The sequence below is a fragment of the Camellia sinensis genome, chromosome 1 (assembly GCF_055761805.1).
Source record: "Camellia sinensis isolate YWXY chromosome 1, ASM5576180v1, whole genome shotgun sequence".
NCBI lineage: Eukaryota > Viridiplantae > Streptophyta > Magnoliopsida > Ericales > Theaceae > Camellia > Camellia sinensis.
Window position 1 is genome coordinate 123,949,748 of NC_138961.1, and position 12,051 is coordinate 123,961,798.

Consider the following 12,051-nt stretch of genomic DNA (forward strand, 5'->3'; position numbering starts at 1 on the left):
TTGAAAAATGGAATGAAACATGAACATATTTGTCATGGAATTGGATTGTGTTGTACGTTGGTTTATATGAGTTAAACATTTATCAAATGTTAATGTTTTAGTTATTGCTCATATTATGTTTAGCATATCTCTACTGGGCGTTGGCTCACCTTATATGGGACATCATTTTCAGGTGCAGATGACATGCCACCTCCAAGAATGTTGCTTGGGAGGCGTGAAGCTGTTAGACCCTTATGTTGTTCTTTTCTATTATATGTAAATCAAGCCAAGGGCTTATTTGTGTAAAGAGTTAGAACTCTATTTTTGTTGAACCCAAGTGTTGACTGGGAAAGTTGTAAGCCCGCAAGGCATTTCTTCTGCTATCAACATGTAATACTTTTGGATTAAATACTCTGATGAATGAAAAAATGTTTATTTTCTCTTATGTTTATGGATGTCTCGAATGTATGATTTATGGGTTTATTTTGGGGGCGTTACATTCTATCAGCCCAAAAATAAGCTCCAAGGGACCTCAACCCATAGATATGCAACCTTGATGAAGGATGCCTAGGCAAAATAGAAGTATTTCTCTACTTTTATGCACCAAAGAGCAAGAGAGAGAGGAAACTAGAGAGAGAGGCAGAGATTTAGGTTTGAAAATTGTAGAGAGAGAGGGAGTTTTTAGTGAGAGAATCTCTCAAAACTTTCTTAAGAAGTTTTTTTTAGAAATGAGATATTTGGCTCCATATATAGCAAAAGGCAAGAGTTTGGTCAAAATATCTAAGCTAGGGACAGTTGGAGCTTGCTGGAAATAGATGGAGATGAAATATCTTCAAAAAATTTGAGTTTGGGTCACTCTTGGCCGATTGGCCATCTTTGGTGCCGATCTGCCACTTATCTGCTACTTTTTTGGCCGATCGCCAACAAAATCTGCTTTTCAGGCCCAACTTTAAATGAGCATAAATCCTTCATATGAACTCCTCTTTAGATCATTCTTGTGTCCAAATTGAAGCCCCGGAAGTAAGATTTCCAATGGTGGTAGCCTTGCATCAAAATTCCAAGTGTGCTACGAGATATCCCTCTTTTAGTAAAGGCTGCTCAGTTTCGGTCCAAACGGAATGATGCTGAACTTCAACCGACCATATCTCGCCCATACGGACTCGGTTTGAGGAGATTCTTCAATGAAAAATGAAGCCCCAGAAGTCATATTTCCAATGGTGGTGGACTCATAGCTTAAATCCAAGTATACAAAAGGATAGGCCTGATTTAGCGAGGACCGCTCAACTCTTTCTTTGCGATTCGTACCCAACTTCTCCCCCAACTTGGTTTCTTCCCTCTTCTCTTATTTTCATCAACTCCAAACCCCTAAACAAGGTGTTTTGAAAGATTTTTCAAAGATTTCATCTCTCTTCATTCATTTCCACTTTGTCCTCGCTCGGTTTACCGAAAAGCGCAACATTTGACAAAATGCGAGCCTCGGAACATCATAGGAACTTTATTTCAAAAATATTTTGAAAGAGAGGATTTTAAGGTCTAAAAACCATTCAAAATGGGGTGTAAGGTTGGGATTTGACTCTCCTCTTGCCGAAGAAATCGAACCTTTGCACTGCACAACTTTCATCACCAAAGAAGCCATCAGTAATGCCCAAGTCTTAAGGGCGGTCAAAAATGGGGTGTCTACTCAAATCTCATACAAAATTATTTTAAAAATCAAAACTATGTAGGATTGTAAAATAAAAATTAAATGGAAGCTATCTAATGAGAATTTTCTTAATTGTTGAAAATTAAAAAAATCAAAAAAATGAGTATGAGATATTGATCATAGGGTTTCTCACTAAAAATGTCATTTTGCTTATATAAATGGGAGCATAAGATTCACTTTATGTAAGTGAAACAATTCACTTTTTCTTTCTTTTTTCGATGTAGGATTGTAAAATAAAAGGTAAACGAACGCTAGCCAATGGGAATTAGAAAGGCATAGTTTAAGTTGGTGAATTTATCATGCTCGATCATTTTGTAAACTCATATGCATATAAAAAATAAAAAAAATCAAATTCATTCTAAAGTCATGTTCATGTGATTTCAATGTATTTATCTTTAATAAAAATATATGATTTATTGATAAAATTATATATTATTTATTTTTAGAAATTAAATATAATAAAATTAGATGATTATAAATGATAGTCTCGCTCAAAGTAAATCGAATTTTAATTTGTTTAGAATCTTGCTAATAAAAACTAAAAATAAATCGAAGTCATCCATGTGGTCATAATCGTGAAATTAATTTGCATCATTGCATTTGGAGCAAAATATTGTTTTAAAAATATAATTAATTATAGTCATGCAAGCAAGATGGGCCCAATTGGGAGAGATGGGTGATGGTCTCCAAATTTTGAAACCGTTTTATTATAATAATAATAACATTAATTATTAAAAAAAACTTTTAAATTATATAAGTTGGCCTCCTATTAGAGAGGCATATTTTCACCGTGCAGTTTGGTGAATCATCAACCTAAACTATGATAAAAACTTCTAACTTAAATTATCCTAACCTAAACAATTCATTTTTTCCTTCATTTCCCGATGTGGGATTATCAAAAAAAAGTTAGCCAATGGAGATTTTTTTAATTGTTTAAAATTAATTAAGAAAATTAGTATGAGATATTGAAACTCTCACAAGGCTCGTCACTAAATGGATGGGAGTATGAGATTCTCTTTATATGAGTAAAACAACTCATTTTTTTTCCCTTCTTTTCCCGATGTAGGATTATCAAATAAAAGTAATTATTTAAAATTTAAAAAATCAAGAAAATTAAAATGAGAATTTGGAGCTCCTAGAAGGCTTCTCACTAAAAGTCTATTTTCCTCATATATATAGATTATGTCATATTGTCACATTTTAAGAATGACATATTTGATAAAAGTTTGATATGGAAATAGTGTATAAATATCTCATTGTCTCATTTTAAGAAAAATAACACATTTGACAAACATTTAATAAGACAATAGTGCACATATATTATAATGCATACCCACATTTGAAATCTCCTAGAAATTTAGTGAAAGGACCTCATGGTGTACCTCTTCAAATTCAATGGGACTTAATAGTCTACGAAAAATTTATAGGGCTTTTTGGTACATTCTTTTCTAGGATAAGACTTCTGAGTAAATTTCTCATTAAAGGAATCAATTTAAAAATATAAAAAAAAAGTTCGTTACACTTTCTACCTGTAACGCCCTCAAAATAACAACAATAAACCCATCAGAAAAGACATACATTTATAAGTAAACTAACCACCTTCTTTCATTCATTAGAGTTCCATTACATAAGTATTACATGTTAGCATCATAACAAAATGCCCTACGGGCTTACAGCTTTCCAAGTTAACACTTGGTTACAACAAAGAGTACTAACTCGTTTACACATTAAGCCCTTGGCTTGAAGTTACATGTAATACATCAAAAGTTAAGCGACAAAAGTATGTCCGCCACTAGCCTCCCAGCTATGTCCTTGGAGGTGGCATGCTTCCTGCACCTGAAAATGATATTCCCATATAGGGTGAGCCACAGCCCAGTAGAAATACACTAAACCAACCATGGACAATGACTAAAATATTAGCAATTGATTGATGGTCAACACTGATACAATCACATAAATCACATATTTATGTCTTACAACTTATGAGTCTAAGTTACCTTTCATTTTCCCTTTTTCAACAGATAAGCATGCTAGCTCTATCAACATTTCCACAGATATGTATAAAAACTATATCTCACATTCAGATAAGCATACAAGCTATATCCACATTCTCAACAGATATGTATAACAACAATATCCCACATTCACAGATAAGCATATAAGCTGTATCCACACTTCACAAAGATAAGCATATGAGCTCTATCTTCACTTCTCTAGACAAGCATATGAGCTGTGTCTACGGAGTTCATCCCCTATCTCCTCCCAATACCTATCCGGTTTAGAGGTACATCCCCTATCTTCCCCTAAACCGCGGAGTACATCCCCTATCTCCTCCTCTACACATAACGTATACAAACACAATGGTTCTATATACAATCACCCAATACATACAATTAATGTATTCTATCAACCGTCAAGTTCCATGACACATTTCATTGATTAGTTTCAGTTTACCTAATCATCATGCATTGTCTACAACAATCACGACTATCCTCCACCGATAGCCCAAAGCAGTTATTTCTAAACAGAAAATAAATGCACAAATGGATATTCAATCAACATTTCATTCCTCATTTCTCACAATTAATTATCCCAATTAATTTAAACAATGTAATTAGGCCATTTTTCCATAGTTACCATTTCAACCCTTAGGTCCCATTTTCATCAATGATTCAACAATCATTCAATTTTTCCATGCCAAACATGCATCTAGGTTTATTATGAATAAAACCCCAACTTTTGTAAAATTACACAAAAGCCCCAAACTTTCACAAAATTACCAAACCAAGCCCAACATCTCAAAATACCAAAATTTAAAGACAAAACCCATAGAGAGGAGTAGGATATCCCTACCTCAAATTCGGAGTCCCAAAGGAGAAGACGACAAAACCCAACGTGCTCCAAAACCCGAGATTTTCAGATTAAAATGAAGCCCTCGACGATCAACAACTTTTTTGTAAAGGCCAAAGGTGAGTAAATCACTCCTACTAGATCAAAACCTAGAGAGAAGGTAGAGTCTAGAGTGAGAGGCTCAACAATGGTGATTTTGGAAAAGTAAGAGAGAGAAGAGAAAGTGAAAAAGTGATTTGAAGAGTCACAAATTCGGGACTTAAACCAGTTGTCCGCTCGAGCGTAAAACACCCCGCTCGAGCGGCCACTCACAGACTTCCGCTCGAGCGGCCAACCGCCCGCTCGAGCGCAGAATGCACTCGCCCAGCACTTTTGCAGAACCAGGCCTCCGCTCGAGCTCCCAACCCTACGCTCGAGCGGCCACTCACACAGATCCGCTCGAGCGGCCAACTCCACGCTCGAGCGTACAACACTGCACAACAAATACTGGATGGGTGTATTACCCGCTCGAGCGCCAACACCTCCGCTCGAGCGTACAGGCCAAAAATCTGGGTAACTAGTTTTGGTTTCTAAACTCAACCAACCTGAAACAAATCCGCCCAACACATCCTATAACTCAAATACGAAGTAAAAGGATGTAAACAAAATAATAAACAACTACCAACATCCACGGACACATGTCCGGATCACGGTATAACAAGGGTAAACCCGGGATCGCTATAACCTCCCCCCCTTAAAGAATTTCGTCCCCGAAATTAAACACAAGTTTTCAAAAACAAGTTTTCCTCCATTTTAAACAGTGTTACAATTTAACATTCAACAATTCGACCCATTACCGGTCATCCCATCCCTTTAACAAGAGACATATCACAATATGTAAACAACATATGTATTTTCAACATGCATTAACATTATGCACTATCTTTCCAATTTCAACAATATATTCAACACATATAGTGTCACATTCAACTTCCATATGAGGCAAGTTCCAAACATACTTCCAATAATCAAAACATTTTCAATGTTTCACAACTAAAGACATATATAAAAGCTCTTAATTTCAACAAAATGTAAAATTTAAATACAAGATTACATATCAACAAACAAGTCCGGATATTTCTCTCGGACTTCCAACTCACGTTCCCAAGTGGCTTCCCCCTCTCCGTGATGTTTCCACAAGACTTTCCCCAAAGGAATGGTCTTGCCACGCAGGACCTGATCCCGCCTATCCAAGACCCGAACCGGTCTCTCCTCATACGAGGCATCCTCATCTACCTCTAAATTAGTCCAATCCAACACATGTGATGGATCTGGCTCACACTTCCGAAGCATACTCACATGAAACACGTCATGCACTCCGGACAACTGCGGCGGTAAGGCTAACCGATAAGCAACCTCACCAATCCTCTCAAGGATCTCAAAAGGACCAATAAACCGAGGGGATAACTTCCCACTCTTCCCAAATCTCATCAGGCCCCGTCTAGGTGATATCTTCAGGAAGACATGATCACCTACCTCAAACGCCAAAGGCCTCCTCCTACGGTCGGCATAACTCTTTTGTCGACTCTGGGCTGTAACAAGCCTCCTACGGATAAGCTCAACTTTCTCCGTCGTCTCCCTAACCATCTCCGGACCCAACAAAGGTGCATCACCCACCTCGGCCCAACAAACTGGAGACCTACACGGTCGGCCATACAAGGCCTCAAACGGTGCCATACCGATGCTAGACTGAAAACTGTTGTTGTAGGCAAACTCTACCAAGGGCAAGTGCCTCTCCCATGTCCCACTGAAGTCCAGGACACAACCCCGAAGCATATCCTCGAGGATCTGAATAGTACGCTCAGACTGCCCGTCAGTCTGAGGATGATAAGCCGTACTAAAGGTCAACTTAGTGCCCAAGGCACTCTGCAAACTCTGCCACAACCTAGCAGTAAAACGAGGATCTCTATCTGAGACGATCGTCACTGGGACCCCGTGCAATCTCACTATGTCCCGAATATACAACACGGCAAGATGATCTACCGAATCTCTCACGCGCATAGGAATAAAGTGCGCCGACTTAGTCAACCGGTCTACAACCACCCAAATAGCATCACTACCCCGCTGAGTCCTCGGAAGACCTACAACGAAGTCCATAGTGACATGCTCCCACTTCCACTCGGCAATAGGCAAGGGTTGCAGCAAACCCGCTGGCCTCTGATGCTCGGCCTTCACTTGCTGGCAAGTAAGGCACTTCGACACGAAAACAGCCACATCTCTCTTCATACCCCGCCACCAAAACTGGCGACCCAAATCCTGATACATCTTAGTACCTCCCGGATGCACCGCAAGGCGCGAATGATGAAACTCTCGGAGTACTTCCTCTCGGCAAGACTCCGGTACAAACAAACGGTCTCGGTATCTCACACTCAAGTCGGGATACACCGTCAAACCCTTCTCAACTTTCCCACTGGAGATCTTCTCTCGGAGGGATTCTACCTCAAGGTCACCTCTCTGTGCCTCTAACACTCTAATCACAAGTGTAGGTTGTGCAACAACAGAAAACAAGGCCGCATCCTCAACAGTTTCGCCCAGTAGCAAATCAAACTCGCCAAGTGCTCCCAACATCTCCCATTCCCGGATGGCTATACTAGCAACATCACTAATGGTCTTCCTACTAAGGGCATCGGCCACAACATTGGCCTTTCCCGGATGATAGTGCAACTCAAAATCATAATCCTCGATGAACTCCATCCACCTCCTCTGCCTCAAATTCAAGTCTCTCTGTGTAAACAGATACTTCAAACTCTTATGATCCGAGAATACCTCGAACCTCTCACCATAAAGGTAATGCCTCCAGATTTTCAAGGAAAAAATCATTGCTGCTAACTCTAGGTCGTGTGTGGGGTAATTCTTCTCGTGTATTTTCAACTGACGTGAGCCATAAGCTACCACTTTCCCCTCTTGCATCAACACACAACCCAAACCCTCTCGTGAGGCATCACAATAAACCGCATAACCCAACCCTCTCTCTGGAATAATCAACCCCGGAGCGGTGGTCAATCTAACTTTCAGCTCTTGGAATGACTTTTCACAAGTCTCACTCCACGCAAACTTGACCCCCTTCCGAGTCAGTCTGGTCAACGGTGACGCTAACCTGGAGAAATCTTTCACAAACTTACGGTAATACCCAGCTAATCCCAGAAAACTGCGGATTTCAAACACACTCTTAGGCTGTGCCCAATCTTGCACTGCCTCAACCTTGGATGTATCAACAGACACCCCTTCACCGGATACCACGTGGCCTAAGAATTTGACTTCCCTCAGCCAGAATTCACACTTCCCAAACTTGGCATACAGCCTATGGGCTCTAAGTAACTCAAGCACCACTCTCAAGTGTGCCTCGTGCTCCTCCTCAGAAGGCGAATAGATAAGAATGTCGTCCACAAAGACGACCACAAATCGGTCTAAGAACTCCCGGAAAACCCGGTTCATCAAGTCCATAAAGACTGCCGGTGCGTTGGTAAGCCCAAATGGCATTACCAGAAACTCATAATGGCCATACCGCGTACGGAATGCCGTCTTAGGAATATCTTCCTCCCTGACCCTCAACTGATGGTAACCCGATCTCAAGTCTATCTTAGAGAAACAACGGGAACCTTTCAACTGGTCAAACAAATCATCTATACGGGGCATAGGATACTTATTCTTAACCGTAGCCTGATTCAATTTCCGATAGTCAATACACAATCTCAAGGCACCATCTTTCTTTTTAACAAAGAGTGCCGTTGCTCCCCATGGTGAAACACTAGGGCGAACAAAGCCCTTATCGAGCAATTCCTGGAGCTGAACTTTCAACTCAACCAACTCTGCTGGAGCAAAACGATAAGGTGCCATAGAAATCGGCGCCGTGCCGGGCACTAAATCAATAGAGAACTCTATCTCTCGGTGAGGTGGCAAACTAACAAGGTCTGCGGGAAAAACATCCGAATACTCACAAACCACCCTCGGCAATACATGCAGGGTCTCACCACTCTCACCACTCTCAAAGCTAGCAAGTAGACTACTAAGCTCACTTCGCCCTCGCGAATCATACCCCGGTGGCAAAATACTACCAACCCGGTCTCCCAAGAAATGGAACCACTCCCCGCTCAAGGTACATAACGTGACCCTCTGGCGGTAGCAATCAATAACAGCCCGGTATGACGATAGCTAGTCCATACCCAAAATAACATCAAAACCCTTCATGGGCATGACAACAAACGGAAAAGGAAGCCTATAGTCGGCGACCTCTATATCACATCCTCTAACACCCTGTTTCAGGATCAACTCACCACCCAAAGGCGATACCACACAAATAGGAGATGCTAACTGTGCTAACTCCAATTCCAAAATAGATGCAAATGCAGCAGATACAAAAGAATAAGATGCACCCGTGTCTATCAACACACTAGCAACTGAGTTGCAAAACAGAAAAGTACCTCTCACTACTGATGGAGCCGGTACTAAATCCTGCGCGGTAACAGCATACACGCGCCCCGTAGGCCCCTGGTCTACCTGCTCACCTCTCAGAGCAAAAGACTACTGCACAGACTGGGATGACGAAACTCCCGGATTGGCCCTCGAGGCCTGCACAGACTGAGCTGGCTGAAAACCCTGCGTCTGCCTAGAACCAGACGCTCCCGAAGTGGCACTCAACTGTGGGCAAAACCTCTTCATGTACCCAGGTTGTCCACACTGATAACAAGTCAAGAGCTGCCCCCTGCCCAAACTCTGACTCTGCGGTCTAGCTGAAGAAGAAGCAGCTTTCTGACCCCCACCCTTCTGCGGGCAAACTGAAACCTTGTGACCCAGCTGGCCACACTTGTAACAAGTGAATTCCCCCTGACTGCCTCTCCCTGAGCCTACACTCAGCACTGGAAAGGTCGATCTAGAGACTGCACCCTGAGACTGCTGAGGGTTATAACCCTTCTGTCTCCTGCCATCACTCTGACTATCCTGGCTCCTCTTGGAGCCCCTCTGTTCTTCCTCCTCCTCCTGCATCATAATCTCCATATGAGCAGCAGCATCAACCAAGTGTCTATACTCTCGGATGTAAGACCCATCAACTCTCAACTTGAGGCCCCGCCTCAACTTCCGCTCAAACTCATAGCAACGGCGTTCCTCAGACGCCACCAGTTCAGGTGCAAACCTGGACAGACTGGTAAAAGTAGCCTCAAACTCGGCCACTGACAAGCCCTGCTGTTTAAGCCGTCTAAACTGATCCCTCAGCTTCTCCCTAGCTGCTGCAGACAAAAACCTCTCCTGAAAAGCATTTATAAACGCCTCCCAAGTACCACCAACACGAGCCTTCTCGTACTTCCACCATTGACCCGCATCTCCCTTCAGCTGGAAGGATGCCAAGGTCACTTTCAGTGCTCCGTCCTCAATGCCAAGCATCTCGAACGTCTTACTCATCTGTTCTAACCACTCATCAGCCTTCAGTGGCTCCTTCGGATCCCTGATAAACTCATCCGGATTAGACCGGAAGAACTCCCTCTTCGAGAAAGAAGGCCCGGTCTCAGCTGCCTGATTCCCAGCTCTAAGAATACCTAAAGCTCCTACTATCTCTCTGGCCAAGGCACCCATAGCCTGCTGACCTACTGGCTCAGCCACATTGGCCTGACCAACCCCCTCCTGTACTGCCGGAATCTCACCCGGTAACGGTACTTCCTGCCTCGCAGGTCTACCACGCCTAGCTCCTCTTCCTCGTCCTGACATCCTAATAAAGGCAACACAGAACGTTAGCACATTCATAAATGTGCCGAAACTAAACACTCACGTCCTAATGCATGGACAACTGTAATTCACTCCACATAAGCACATAAACACATAAGCACTTACGAATTTCATTTCCGGATAATGAGAGTCCCGAGACGTTGCTAGAGTTCCGGTGAGAAATAGCATTGATCAAGTGCTTTTCCAACAAGACTCCCAGAAACTCAAGGATCCAATCAACATCCCAGAAATTAAATCCCATACCCACATAGTCACATAAGCATGTTATCAATTAAGCACATAGCATATGATACTACATCTAAGTCTCTATCAAGCGAGACAAACCCATTGTGATACTAATCACTTCCCACGTACCCAAAGTATTCGAACCCGGTACGCTCTGATACCAAGTTGTAACGCCCTCAAAATAACAACAATAAACCCATCAGAAAAGACATACATTTATAAGTAAACTAACCACGTTCTTTCATTCATTAGAGTTCCATTACATAAGTATTACATGTTATCATCATAACAAAATGCCCTACGGGCTTACAGCTTTCCAAGTTAACACTTGGTTACAACAAAGAGTACTAACTCGTTTACACATTAAGCCCTTGGCTTGAAGTTACATGTAATACATCAAAAGTTAAGCGACAAAAGTATGTCCGCCACTAGCCTCCCAGCTATGTCCTTGGAGGTGGCATGCTTCCTGCACCTGAAAATGATATTCCCATATAGGGTGAGCCACAGCCCAATAGAAATACACTAAACCAACCATGGACAATGACTAAAATATTAGCAATTGATTGATGGTCAACACTGATACAATCACATAAATCACATATTTATGTCTTACAACTTATGAGTCTAAGTTACCTTTCATTTTCCCTTTTTCAACAGATAAACATGCTAGCTCTATCAACATTTCCACAGATATGTATAAAAACTATATCTCACATTCAGATAAGCATACAAGCTATATCCACATTCTCAACAGATATGTATAACAACAATATCCCACATTCACAGATAAGCATATAAGCTGTATGCACACTTCACAAAGATAAGCATATGAGCTCTATCTTCACTTCTCTAGACAAGCATATGAGCTGTGTCTACGGAGTTCATCCCCTATCTCCTCCCAATACCTATCCGGTTTAGAGGTACATCCCCTATCTTCCCCTAAACCGCGGAGTACATCCCCTATCTCCTCCTCTACACATAACGTATACAAACACAATGGTTCTATATACAATCACCCAATACATACAATTAATGTATTCTATCAACCGTCAAGTTCCATGACACATTTCATTGATTAGTTTCAGTTTACCTAATCATCATGCATTGTCTACAACAATCACGACTATCCTCCACCGATAGCCCAAAGCAGTTATTTCTAAACAGAAAATAAATGCACAAATGGATATTCAATCAACATTTCATTCCTCATTTCTCACAATTAATTATCCCAATTAATTTAAACAATGTAATTAGGCCATTTTTCCATAGTTACCATTTCAACCCTTAGGTCCCATTTTCATCAATGATTCAACAATCATTCAATTTTTCCATGCCAAACATGCATCTAGGTTTATTATGAATAAAACCCCAACTTTTGTAAAATTACACAAAAGCCCCAAACTTTCACAAAATTACCAAACCAAGCCCAACATCTCAAAATACCAAAATTTAAAGACAAAACCCATAGAGAGGAGTAGGATATCCCTACCTCAAATTCGGAGTCCCAAAGGAGAACACGACAAAACCCAACGTGCTCC

General features: G+C 41.4%; 1 protein-coding gene across 1 annotated transcript in view; it reads right to left on the minus strand.

Moving 5' to 3' along the window:
• The window catches only part of LOC114288327 (ankyrin repeat-containing protein ITN1), a 225,990-nt gene that overhangs the window by 42,426 nt on the left and 171,513 nt on the right, over window positions 1–12,051 (minus strand). The gene's annotated exons all lie outside the window — the stretch shown is intronic.